Source organism: Meleagris gallopavo, chromosome 29 (assembly GCF_000146605.3).
Source record: "Meleagris gallopavo isolate NT-WF06-2002-E0010 breed Aviagen turkey brand Nicholas breeding stock chromosome 29, Turkey_5.1, whole genome shotgun sequence".
Lineage (NCBI taxonomy): Eukaryota > Metazoa > Chordata > Aves > Galliformes > Phasianidae > Meleagris > Meleagris gallopavo.
This window is the reverse complement of record NC_015039.2, coordinates 888579-902255: the sequence shown is the minus strand read 5'-3', so window position 1 is coordinate 902255 and position 13677 is coordinate 888579. Positions and strand designations below refer to the sequence as shown.

The following is a 13677-nucleotide window of genomic DNA, read 5'->3' as shown; positions in this document are numbered from 1 at the left end:
AAAAAAAAAAGAAAAGAAAAATCAAATCTAGATTTCATGAAGTGAAATTGCCAATCTAAATACAAAAGCTTAACGGGCTCACGTAAGCTTTCCAAATTCCTAACCTCAATGAATCTGGCCTTAGCACATCCCCTTTAGCAGCTCCTCAGCTGTTCAACAGCTTAGCAAGGAACTCTGAAACTTTGTATTACAAATGTATGAGGAGCTTTTGAACGTGAACTGCCTTGTCCTAGAATGACCTTTCATTTTCTCATGGTTTTCATCAACTCTGTACAGTAAATACTACTGTCCAAAAAATATTTTCACCCCCCAAAAAGTGACAGAAATACTCACTGACAGAAAGGTGCCTGCTTCGGGGCTCTGCCTGCTGATAGGGTGTGTTCACATCCCCCACAGATTGGGAGGTTTTAATCCTGACTTGTTTGGGCAGTCCAGAATGGGGTGAAGAACTGGTCTGTTGGGTAAAATGAAAACAAAATAAAATGATACTGTGGAGCTCGAGCAGTCTGGCTACAGATTAAAAACATCATTATGTTTAGTATCAAGAAAGTAGCTGAAAATCAGTCCTAGGGCCTGATGTCTTATTACTTCATATTACTTCACAGGACACAAACGAGAAAGGCAGCAAAAGAGGAAGCTTTGCAATTATATTGTGAAACGGGAGTCAAACAACTAGAGCATACTATCCTCCAGCCTCAAACCAAACACAGGATTTGCAAGTCTCAGTGCCGTCTCCCATTAGCAACTACCAGTGAAAGCAATGGGAAGGAGCTCAGATCATGGATGAACCTATAATTTCTACCAGCCACTTCAGCCAGCATAGATAAATTGGGAATCTTGCACTTTCAGAAGCAGTTACCTACCAATGTGGTACCCTACAATTTTTAGAAGTGCAGTGACTACTCAGAGAGCATAAGCAAAAATACAAGAATTTAAGAGCACAAAGAGTTTGAAGATACCAAGGTGAATGCTTTCTTCATCCTCTCCTGAACCTGCACAGACATAATGTAATTAAAGATCCTTTCTCTATGCTGCCTTCATTTCATTCAAAACAGAGCAGTGAAAGGAGACACATCATTTGAACAGGACTGGCAAATGAGGTGTGAGACCATACATCAAAAAAGTACTGAACTGCTGCTCATTCAAAAAGCAGTTTGCACTCAGTAAGGAGGGAGTCAGACTGAAATTGCAAAAACTCTTGTCATGAGTACATTCATGGGAGCTGAATAAGGGGTGCAGGTCTCACACTGCTTATGTGAACAGTTTGGCTTTAGAGCTCTGGGTGTTCAACTCAACCAGTTCTTCCCATTAGTTTCCAAACAGAGAGAAAGGACAAAGGATTGAGTTTCTTGAGAAAAGGAAGAGCACACGTGAGCCACAGCAAGAGGCACAAGGAAATTAATATAAACAATATTCACACACACAGGCTCTCAGTACAAGTCACACAGCTGATGCTGTGAAGTTCAGTTGGTTTATACACATATTAGTGCCAAAGTCACGGCATTACCTTTCCATCCCCAGAAAAAGAAAAAGAGCACAACCAAAACAAAATCTGCATCCTGCACTCCAGGAAAAATAATGCTTCCCGCTCTCTCAGTGGGATGAGATCATGCAGCCAAGAATCCTCCTTCAGACTTGTGGGCTTTTGCTTTATCACATGGAGGACTCTCCTGTCAGACAACTAAGAGACGAAAAGGAAGTCGGAGGAGAGGGGGGAAACAGTGGAACTTAGTGAAGACTTCACTGTTTGTTTCTGCTTTGAGCCAAAGGGGAAAAAACAGCTAATGAAAGGACATCAGCACAGCAGAGGCTACTGGCTGGTACAGGGATGAGACTTGCTGAGCATTTATTGTAGGAAAGTTTTGGTGGCTTATGTAAAGTTTAGACAGTATCACGTTAGATCTGGTTAGTAGCCTAAAGATACTGAAATTTAGAGGGCTGTAAAAGAACTGTTTCACTTTAATACCAAAAGTAGAGGCCACCTTTCGCAGGACGTTTCCTGACAACACAGAGCAGGCTGACTGCATCAGGTCAGACCAAAGGTCTTCTTGCCAAGCACTGTCCTTAGAGCAGCCAGTTACAAATGCTCAGGGAAAGGGCACAGGACAAAGAACAGCATCACCCCCCCAACCTCTTCCAGATTCTGGCACCCAGACACTTGGGAAACTGCTGTTAATACACCTGGAGATATTTGTTTGTCTATTAACATGCAACATCAATTTCAAAAATTGAAAATGAAGAAAAAATATTCTTCTGACAGCTCTAAGAATTACAGGTGCCTGAGCTGACAGCCTGCAATCTTGAACAGAGATGAACATTCCAGATTGACAAGCCACGATCAGCAGAGCTTACAAGACAGCACAGTGTTTTGTGTCATGCTGTGCAGAAGAATTTAATAATTTGCAAATAAAATACCTAAGTTATCAGGGACTTTGGCTTTAAAAGCTGTATGACATTAACTTCAAAAAGAAAAAAACAAACAAACCTAAACACTTTCACTCCTCCTTTACTACTCATGTTATGGTCTTTTCTGCTGAAAAGTGCAGACTACATTGAAACTCACTGCCACAGCCCCTTGTGAGCCAGGACAGTGAATTAAGACACAATCAAATTCATCTTAGGTGCTTATGTGCCAGCATGAGCTTAAAAACAACTCAGTTTCTATACAGTAAGACTGGATTCAAAGCAGTAAGCTACAGAGCTAAAAAAAATCATCAGGAGACTTCCCATCCAGAATAAAAGTGCTAATAGCTTGTCATCAAGAACAACTTGTGCTTTCTTAAAGACAAGCTAATTATGTGCAGTTTTGACACTGTGCCATTAATCAAAACTAAAAAAAACCCAATTCCTCTCTATGAACCAGACTCATAATGAGTTTTCTGCATAGAGTCATTGGGTTCTATGCATAAAACATCTTTCATAATTACAGCTTGAAAATCTCCTTTTAGTGTTTTCGTCCCTAAACACCTGCTGTGGGTAGCAAAAAAAAAAAGAACAAAAAATTCAAGAACAAACCCTAGAGGTAAGTCAAAACAAAGAGAATAAATATATTCATGTGCATATCTGTGAAGCAAAGCAATCTTACTAATTCCTATTGCTTTTGGCTAAGACTACCACTTTTCAGAGACTTGAGGGTAAAGCCCTTCATTTTGTTGCAGTTATAGAAGTTGTTACCTACATGGTTTCTGTCCTGAGAAAGCAGTAATATTCTAAGGCTTTTCACATTAGAGCTTCGGTCTAAGAGATCTACTGCTTTATCCAGGTCATCTTGGTTTTTCAAAGGAATAGAAAGCTGCAAAACAAACGAACAAACAAACAAAAATACATTAGAAAGGACAACAAAAATGAATCTATTTCCACAAGAGGAATTTAAAGAAACTATAAAAAATGAAAATAAAATCACAATATAAGCTGGGACTCTGACTGAGTTTTCATCACAATACTTTCCCACTGTCTTTTTGTTCAGGGCTTTCCTTCCACACCATGAGAGCTGTGGTTGACCCTGTGCAAATTTCCCTTGGGCAGTTATCCAAGAACAAGTCAGAGTCAGGCCCCAGCCTCCCTGATGACAACAGTCTCAGAATATGTATGAATCCAGATCTAACGATCAACTGAAACCTAGGTTTCACCTAAGAGACTGAGACAAGGAATATTTAGACTTTGAAAGAGGGGAATTAAAGAGGAATTTAAAACTTGCTAGGAAAATCCCATGAAATTTTCCTCAGACACCCACTGTTCTTACCCCACTCACAACTCAAAATTTGGATGTTGTTAAAAATGAAGAACCACTTTCATTTGTGTTGAGCTTCTACTGGTGAATAAGGTTTGGCACCTCTTTCGTTAGGGATGCAGTCTCTAACAATGCAAGGGCAAAACCACAACAGAAAAACAAGGAAAAGAGTGAGAAATCCTAAAATACTTCATCTTATTTGCACAAACTACCCAGCTCCTCAGAGACAAATGCAAACTCCCCAAATAACCCCAGCAGGAAGAAGGGAGATGCTGATGTCTGTACAACACTGACATCAACGTGATGCTCTGTCAGCACCAGCACGTCTTCCTCAAGAGCACAGAATCTGGGATGGAAAAAGGAGATATCACCCAGAGAGCCTGTTACATGTTCTGAACACTAACAAGGATGCTCTGTACCTCATTGTTCAGGTAGTGGAGGTCCAGAGGCTGCCCAAAGGCTGTTTTCACTTTCTGTTGCACATCTTCATAGCGCACGGGACGGACAAATGGGATAATTCTGAAACAAGAAGAGAAAAAAACACTGAGATCAGACATGTTTCTGACAATGAAATCAAATCAGATGGCTGAATCATTCAAGCCAATCTCATTTGAATGTTTCTTTCTCAAGTAAGTAATTATTTTTTCTAACTTGAATTGATATTACTCATCAAGGAATTCTTGAACTGATATTAACCATCAAGGGATTCTTGATCTGTGGTGCATTTGCAGCTGGTTTGTCAAAACACAAAATTCAATCTCAGATTTATTCAACTAAACGTTTGTAATAGAATGCCTTTGTTCCTGGAGAGAAAAATATCCTTTACTGAATCCATTTCTTCCATGGAAGAGGATACAAACATGCTATGTATGTTGGCTTAAAGCATACTGCCTCAAGCAGTAAACACAAGCAAATAAATTTAGCAAGAGTTGCAATAAAAGCAGCAGAAGGCCCAAAAAAACAAAAGAATGTTTTGATTTAAATACTCCGATACCTGAACTAAAAACACTTCCTTCTATTTTCCAAAACGTGTTCCAACTGAAAGGTTTCAACAAGCTTTCCCACAGCAAGTCAGTGCTGAGCTCCTGACAGAAGGCATCAGGAGGAGGACACAAAGGCATCTGAATGTCCTCGTTCCCTGATTCTCTGATTGCTTGCTCTGAGCCCAGACCTCGCAGCCCACTAACATCCCAGTCCAAACACCCAGCCATTTCCTAGCCTGCTGAATGGCACCGTGTCCTGATCTACACACACCAGTGGCCTCAAGGAACCCACAATGGCAACAGCCACAGCTGCCCTGGGAAACCCTGATGAACACTGTGGCATAGGTGTGCTTTTCAGAAAATGGTAGCAGAGCTTTCTTTGCTGGCATTTATTACTGTTTTGCCTACATAGGAATAAAAACTATAATGCTTTAGGCTAAGTAGTAAAATGAAGTACCAGGAAAGCTTCTAAAACTTATTTTGCTGGAATGTTCTGCTGCAGGAAGTTGCCAAGTACTCAGAAAGTTGCTACCTTGACAGTCATAGAAAAAGATGATTTTATCTCTCCTAGAAGAATACCCAGTAAATAAAATATGCTGGGTCAAGAACTGGAGGATTCAATGGCAACTCCAGCTATGGCCCATTAGACCTCATTTTAGCAAAGCAATGATGTCCGGTGCTCAGCACCTTGTTATTAATCAGTCCATGCACCAGATCCAGATGGTCGTCAGCTCTTCTGCCTTGGAGCTCTTCTGCCTACAAGCTCTTCTGCCCCGCCATCTCCTTCCAAAATGCTTAATTTCCAAAACGTCCATCCACCCAGCATGCTCTGTCAGCACTCAGTGTCCTTGCACTGCATGCAGCTTTTGTTCTAAACAGCTGTAGTGTCAGTTGGTTTTCCCAGCCACTGCCCAGGAAGGGTTCATCCTGCTACCAGACCTACAACACTCAGCAATCTAGAAATAATTGTCCCTGCTAAAAAAGCAGCCCACAATAACGTTTTCTACATATTAGTAAGAAACCCATCCATGAAATTACAGTACTCTGGCACCGTAATTTAGCTCTCAGCTGGACTGAAGTCCCTTATAAAGGCTTCCATTCTACACTCAAGGCATTAAAAAGCAGAGCTGTTCTCAGGTGCCACAAATTCTATTAGTTTAAAAAACTCTGTGCGCTCTTCTAACACAAAATCCTGGACTGCAGGGTTTAAGGAGCCCATTCCTGCCTGACCACCTTAAATATTTGTGGTTAGATCTGGCAGCTCCTCTGAAACCAAGCACACACACTTACATTCTCAGTGCAAGCTTGCTGTCTGTAACTGCATACCACTTTGGGAATGGGGAATTCAGGGAAGCGTAGCTGCATAATTAGACTAATGCACAATCAACCTTTTCATTTTAACGTTACTTGAAGAAAAAGCTTTCTTCTCCCCTGAGCTCCAAGCCATCTTTAACGTGCCCTGGCAGAAGACACAGAAGATGTCAGAAGATGACAGGACAGTGGTGACAAGAGTTTCCGAGCTGCCTTGTCACAACACAGCAGCGTGGGGAGTCGTGCAGTCACACAATGCCTCCAACACTGCGGTGCTGAGCAGAGAGGGCTGCCAGAGGCAGTGCCAGGTCCCAGCTAGCACTGTTTTAAAATTCTCCTCTTGAGCACCAATTTTTTTTTCTTTTTTTGTAAGCCACAGAATTCATTACGCTCTGTTTTTTAAGGAAAAGTTTACAAATTGTTCTTTATTGTCTGCTTTACCCACAAAAAAACGCCTCTGCTCTCCTGTTTTAAGAAAAATACCTACATTTGATAAAGCTCTCCTCCAACAGAGAAAAAGTCAGTGGCTTTTTGAGGCCAACTTCTGAAATTTCCAGGTGATCATTCTATCTTCCCACTGATATAATATTTGCACCCCATCACTTGCTCCAATACAGTGAGCTTTAACAAGCCCTGGCATCGTGCTCCAAACTGCACTCATCGAGAAGAATGCTTCAAACTGAAGGCTGACCATGAACAACAAACTATGAACAAGAGGGGAAAGCTTTAAGTGCTTATTAACACTGTTTATTGCTTTGTTTCATTTCCAAACATTCACTAGCAGTCAAGGTTTAGTGACTGCACTAAATCAGAAACATCCCTTCGTCCTTCACTAAGAAAACCTCATGAATAACCACAGAGAGCTGAATTTTACTCCCTAGAAACAATACTGTAAACACAGAAAGTGCTAATTTATTTGATTTTTTTGTTTGTTTGCCAACAGAAAGTATCTCAAAACCAAACATCAAAGGAAATAACAAGGAAACGAGGAAAGAAGTGAAGACAGACTTACCGTCTTTCCCCATTATATTCAAACTTTATCCTCACATCGTTCTGTATAAAAGAAAGAACTAGAGGTTAGTTCACAATGCAACTCTGACCAACAGAAAATAAAGCAAATGAATGGCCCACATGATGGTTGTAAGGCCCAAACACAAAGCAGGTGATAGCAGCAGGCATCGACTCCTCAGAAAGTGAACCAGAACACAACCAATGTGGCCACTTTCTGCATGGAAGCTGAAGTAGATGGTGGACAATTAAGAGGATGAGATGTCATGGCAAAAAAGAGACACATGCAGGGACCAGATGACATTCTTCACACTGCAGTCACAGTCTCTGCTATGCTAAAACTCAGCTCCTGGGCTCAGTGATGGTACAGATAAGCAAACCTTTGAGAGTCACTGATGAGAGTGCAAAGGGGCTATCATTCCTCTCTGGCAGATGGTTAAAAACACCAACTGCACAACCTGTGCATTTCCCTGCAAACTCAGAAGATGCTGCATGACACGGAAGAGTCAACCTGCTGAACTTTCAACTCTGGAGCTCAAAGTTCAGATCCCAATTTAGGCCGCAAAGATAAAAATAAAAGGGAAAAATCTGCTCTGATAAGACTCCATAATTTCTGCTGCATGATTTGTGTGATTGGGGTGGATGAAGCCATCTGTGAAAGCCTCAGACAATAGGCAATCACACATCTAGGAACTTCAAAACAAACGTGGCCAGGAAATGCTCTTCAGTGAGAGGAAATATCTGGCAGGCCTAGTGGTCAAGAATGCAGTTCAAAGGGACCTATGCAATTACTGCCAGCACACAGCATTCCTGCAGCACCACAGGTACGTAATTGATCGTGACAAACGAGCTCCCCACTCAGAGCAATAAGAACCTGCAGGTGCCTAATTTGCACATCAACTCTACCAAAGACATTTTTTCAGATGTGGGAAGAAAGACAGCAAAATGAAGCACATTTTAGACAGGTCGTTTTAATTGAACAGTAAAGGAAAAATGCAGTAGTGTAGCAATGAAAAGCTACAAATGATGCCCACCAGTCAACTATTGATGAAACATTCTGTTCTGGAGGGAGGAATGATCCCCCTGTAATAGGATTATCTGGGAAGGAAGGCTCTCAATTATCTTCCTCTCTACTATGTGAAGTAGTCTGGTCTAAGTGAACTAAATGGATCTGTTTGGATGAAATTAAATGACAGTCATTTTATAGATTAAATTTCTGACCTCAAGATGAGTTTTAGGTTATGAAACAGCTAAAGGACAAAATTCTCACTAGTCAAGACTAGGCAGCACTAAAAGATCTTCAGGGCTCTACAGAAACCGTTCCTCAACTCGCTGCAATCTGAACAAACTAAAATATCTTTCTCCTCTCCACTGCACCTTTCAAACCTGTAATCTGTAATAAAGGGAAGGGGGAAAAAAAAAAAGTGATCATGGCTACTGACAAAATTTGGCATCTATTTCCTGATTATGCTTTCCAGAAGGATCACACGCCGGCCATTTGTGTTCACTTTCCTAAGATCTAAGGAGAGGAATTTGAAGTGATCTTAGTGTTTACATTTCAGAGAGAACCTGGAATAGTTAAATGTCTACACTGTGCGTTTCCTTTGGAAGCATGGGGAACCTATCAGCCATACAAACTGCTCTTTGAAGTGACTCCCATAAAGTATCCTAAGAGATGAGCAAGAAAACAAATCCAAGTTTGGGGTTTTAGTATTCCAGTTCTGTGATGTGCTATCATAAAGACTGATTGCAGATTTTGATTTAAGACTTCTCTGAATTTACATTTCAACATGACTTGGAAAGGGTTCTGTACTGCTGTGTCTATGGATTTGTCCAGCACACTCAAGGAAATCCCAGATCTCAGCTGAACAAAAAGATTACGAGCAGACAGAGCACAAGGAAGAGACAGACACGTACTTTACAGCCTGCTCCAGCAAGTTTAAGCCTGTAATAAGTAGGAATACTGTAACTGGAAACAGTAATTTTACTGACACAGGCAGCTTCTCATGTTAACCTCAATCCAACTGCAGTTAACTTGATTTAATTCTTTAAGACACTACTGGACAAACACTTCTTGACTGAAATTGTTGATTTTAAATTGAAGTATTTCATTCAAACAATAAGCAGCATATAGTGCCAGAGCTGGACTAGTCTGCCTTGTCTCTCTACCAGAAAGAAAATGTAATAGTTTACTAGAGACTTTTTTTTCTGGTAGAGAAATGCAAAATAAATCCAAATAGGCTTTGAAGTATTGATGCTGCCACTTATTACCTTGGGACAAGTATTTCATCTGGAAAATAGATTTTGCACCCCCATACTCACATAAGGGCTACTTTCATTTCTCTCTCCATGTGACACATGTCTGGGTAACTCCAGCCAATCCTCAGCGTTGAGGAGGATGCTGCTTCTATTCAGACACCTGTAAAGAGCTGCTTCCTTTTTCACAGGGGCAAGATTTATTACACCTTAACTAAAGCCAGGCCTCTCAGAGAATCCCCTTCACTGTTCTTGAATCGACTTCAGTCTGACTCACTTTTATCGGGCTCCTCATTCTGTAATTGTATGCAGTCTGACTCATGTGAAGATGAGACATTAGTTCATTATCCAACAGATTGCTTTATGCAGCTTTAACCTGCAGTGACCCTCTGTTGAATCACAAGTTGAAATACTTGTTTCCTTTTCATCGTTACTGCTTCTCAATTCTCTGCTTCCCTCTGAGTTTAAGTATTATTTTCACTACAGGGAGAACCACATGCTACTACTGTACCACGACAGTCAGTAAAGAAAAGCTCTCCTGGCCCTCACATCTACTGAAGTGAATCCTGTAAATGTTGCCACACACAATTTTAAAACACGTTCCTAATTTATAATCACTAATATTGAATAAGAAGCAAACGTTCTTACCGGAATTTTTTTTCTTCCACTGCAGAGGCACACTGGTTTGCTATTGCAGGGCTGCCCAAGAGGGGTGGACTGCTGGCATTGTGCTTTTTCTTTAAGAATAAGAAGAAAAAGTCATTTCAATAAAAAGGCAGCGCAGACCAGAAAACCACTTGTTAAACTTCTTAGCTAATCCACACAGACCAAAACCCATCAGAAACGCATGTGGGAGGAGGATGGAACGCTGAGACATTGCAAAACACCCCAACTGCACCTTCCTTAGGCCATGAAGGTAAATAAATGAACAAAGCTACCGTGCTGGCAGCACCTGAGCAAGAACAGGGATTGTTCACTTGTAATGCTAAAAGCACATGGCAGAATGCAGTCAGCAGGCCCGCTGTCAGCCTGCTCTGCCCCTTCTGCTCCAGGTACCGACTCCGAGCACTCATTAAATATCCTATTACCTGTTTGTTGGAGTGAGAGGTGTCTTTATTCTTCATGGTATCAAATCCAGTCAGCCTGTGACGTCGACTCATCTGGAGTGCTACCAGGTCCTTCATGATGGAGTTCAAGGCCTCTTGTTCGTCTGTGGGGCACAGGAATTTTAATAGTGAGCAGCTTGTGTGAGCATCAACTGTAACACTTCTGTGCCTGTTTTCTGCTGGCTCACAGAAAGACAACTCTTTCTTTAGAGATCTCTGCAAACACACCGTGATTTCATTTAGTCATACAAAAAACAAACAACCAAAGATCCTGGAGTAGTAAATAGACCAATTTTAAGTCGCTTGTCCAATGTCACAAGAGGATCTGACACGGCAAGGTTCAGAACAAATCACAGAACCAAACATCCCAAGGGCCCTGGTTCTGTTAAGATGCCTTCAGAACAAACAGTCCCACTTGGACAGATTTGCTACATCATCACAGGTCATTTAGGAAGAGCAGTCTGATGTGCTTCTGCCAAGGAAAACCCAGTAAGAATCTCTTCCCTCCAACTGTGCATCCCGTTACCTTCAAATTCCTGCTTGCCAGCGTGACTGACTATGGCCAGGAGAAAGAAAATGAAAATTTGGACAAACAGAATATCTCAGTTCAACTCTGTCTGCAGTGATATCCTCAAAATGATTCTCTCCTTCCCCAGAAGAAGCTGATGGACCAAAGTTCAAAGTTTCTTATGAGACTCCAAAATCTACTGAACAGATTCAAACTGCACATCACCAACAACGCTGTCTGCTGCCAGAGCATGATGCAGCAAGTTCAATTCAAGGCCCCTGCAAATGCAAGAAAATAAAAAACGTGCACGGAGATATTTCAGCGTATGCTGCAGTCTGAAAATTAACTTTGGATGCTAAAGATTCCTGATGTAACCAATTTAAGGAGTTCTCCCATTGCAAAATGCACAGAGCTGTGGTGGATGCCAACACGAAGGTGTTCTAACTGAAGGTGCTGGCAGTGGGAGGTCTTTGAGTCTCCTGGGCAGAGCTGCATGGGGTGACTTTGAGCTCAGGAAGCATGAAACATCCCTCACCCTTGCTTCAGGCTGGCTTGTTACGTGGGTGACTTGGCTTTTAGAATAATAAAGTTTGCACAACATGGGATGACACATACCATTCAGCTTGCTCAACCAGGAGATGCCACCAGCTCTGCCACCTGAGGTTGGACAGATCACCTTGTTTCATTAGCCACGGCCTGCTCAGAAAGCATGAGGCCAGGGAAGGGAAGACAAGCAATAGCTGCAAAATGACTCTGATGCTCAGATTGAACCTCTGGCACAAAAAACGGGGCTCAGTGATACGATTCAGTCCAGATCTATTTTACATGATTAAAAAATACCATTTGGTATAGATGAAAACGGAGGTAGCACCACTCGGTTTGAATTTCCAAATGGGAAGTGTGTGGGATTCCACTTTTTTTCACGTGGCACGCCAGGGCAGATGTGGCACTGAGGGGTCATGGTTGGCCTTGGTGATCTTAGCAGTCTTTCCAACCTTGATTCTACGATTCTAACAGCTACTGAAAATAATCCTCTGCTTCTGCAAGCGTAACAATCCTGTATTACTCGATGCTGCACAAAAGGGAAATAAACCAAATTTGGCACGTGAAGTTTGGTTCTGATGGGACGGGACCAGTCACTCTGCTTGTACAGCAGGCACTTTTTGAGACATTAGATTCCTCCTTTCTCCCTGAGGTCCTTAAACAGATCAGTTTGACTGGTCTGAATTGAAATGAGTATCTTTAGGCTACACGTTTCTTCACAATTCAGGACGCTGACTGGGATGGGTAAAGGTGTTCGCTGGAAGTGGGGCAGCTGCTGGACACTCAGTGGCAGACCAGCCTGCACCTGCACTCCTCTGTAAGGAGACTCATTGGGAGCAATTGTTCCTTCAGTTTCACCTCATGCATTTGTTCACGGGTGTCTCTCAATAAAGACGGCTTATGTTTTATGCAGAAGACCGGATTCAGAATTAACCAATGTCTGAATAGCAAATTAGATCTTTGCAATGCTTAAAGGTGACAGATGTGGGACGTACACAGCTTCAAGCACGCAGGAATGAATGCTACCAACATTTAGAAGCAAGAAAGAAGAAAACAGACCTGTGTGTATGGGGGTAACATCTAAACCCGTCCCAACCTGAACAGAAACCACACTGACTTGCTCTCCAGTTCCTGCCCAGAAGGGCTTTCAGTGCTCTGCAGGGAGCAGCAGTGCTTCCACTGCACCTACACCATGTGCTCAAGGCAATGCAAGCCCTCCTCTGCTTTGCTTTTCCTGAGAGGCAGCTTTATTCCTCCCCCAAAAGCAAGAGCTATTGTTTAACCATTAAAAAAACAGGACTGTACTCCCATTAAAAACTCTTCTAGTTAATTTAAACCCGGCCTTCTTGATAGCATTAGAGCTTGGTAGTGCTTTGACACACTGAAGAGACACCAGGTGAACAACTGGAGGCATTCAGTATCCAAGCAATGTGTCCGAGCTCATCCACTGGAACCTCTCCACACAGAGCAGCCCCAACACCAGGGTTACTCAGCTCTGGGGCTTCGAGGGACCATTAACAAACAAATTCATTGTTTCAAAGATTCTGATTGTATCAGGAATCAATAAATGCAACACTGTGCTCCTCAGAGCTGAAGCTCACCTGGGGGCAGCCTTGGAGTCCACATTCTGAGACACTGCATTCACCACATTTGCTCTCAGCATCACTGAGGAAAAGACTATTATGGACTACTGTGGATTTTGACAAGGCATTGTATCATTTATTAAGAGATAAAACTGATCAGGTTATAGAAATTCAGAGAGATGCTGATGTGAGCACAACTGAGCACTGCCATCAAAACAGGAACATCAGGCAGACCAGGCTGGAGATGGGGATGGAAAGAACTCCCATCTCACTTGCAGGAGGTGTTAAATGAGAATAAAACTCTTAAAAAAAGGAAAGCAGAGCACAATGAAATTCCTTGGAAAAACAAAAACAAAACCAACCCCACCCTACCCCCCAAATCTCTGCTTTCCAAGACAAGCCAGATGGGACAATAACTACACTGTCTCTTATACCAGGGGTGTAAGTAACACAACCAAAGCAAGAGATTGCTTTTGAAGAGCACTTCAGCCAAAGGAAATAATTGCTAGGATCCATCTCCGCACTCAGTAACCCCTTGTGGGAGAAAAATGTGGAAAAAAAAGATTATGAAAGAATCACAGAATGGCCTGGGTTGAAAAGGACCACAACGATCATCTGGTCCCAACCCCCTGCTGTGTGCAGGTCACCA

General features: G+C 42.1%; 1 long non-coding RNA gene across 1 annotated transcript; it reads right to left on the bottom strand.

Moving 5' to 3' along the window:
• Positions 1-310: 310 nt before the first annotated feature.
• Positions 311-10522, bottom strand: LOC104914565. The gene is made up of 6 exons (XR_796064.3): positions 10377-10522; positions 9937-10025; positions 7037-7077; positions 4150-4249; positions 3179-3292; positions 311-454 (listed from the first exon to the last, which is right to left on the bottom strand). It is a non-coding gene; the product is annotated as an uncharacterized LOC104914565 (long non-coding RNA).
• Positions 10523-13677: the final 3155 nt, after the last annotated feature.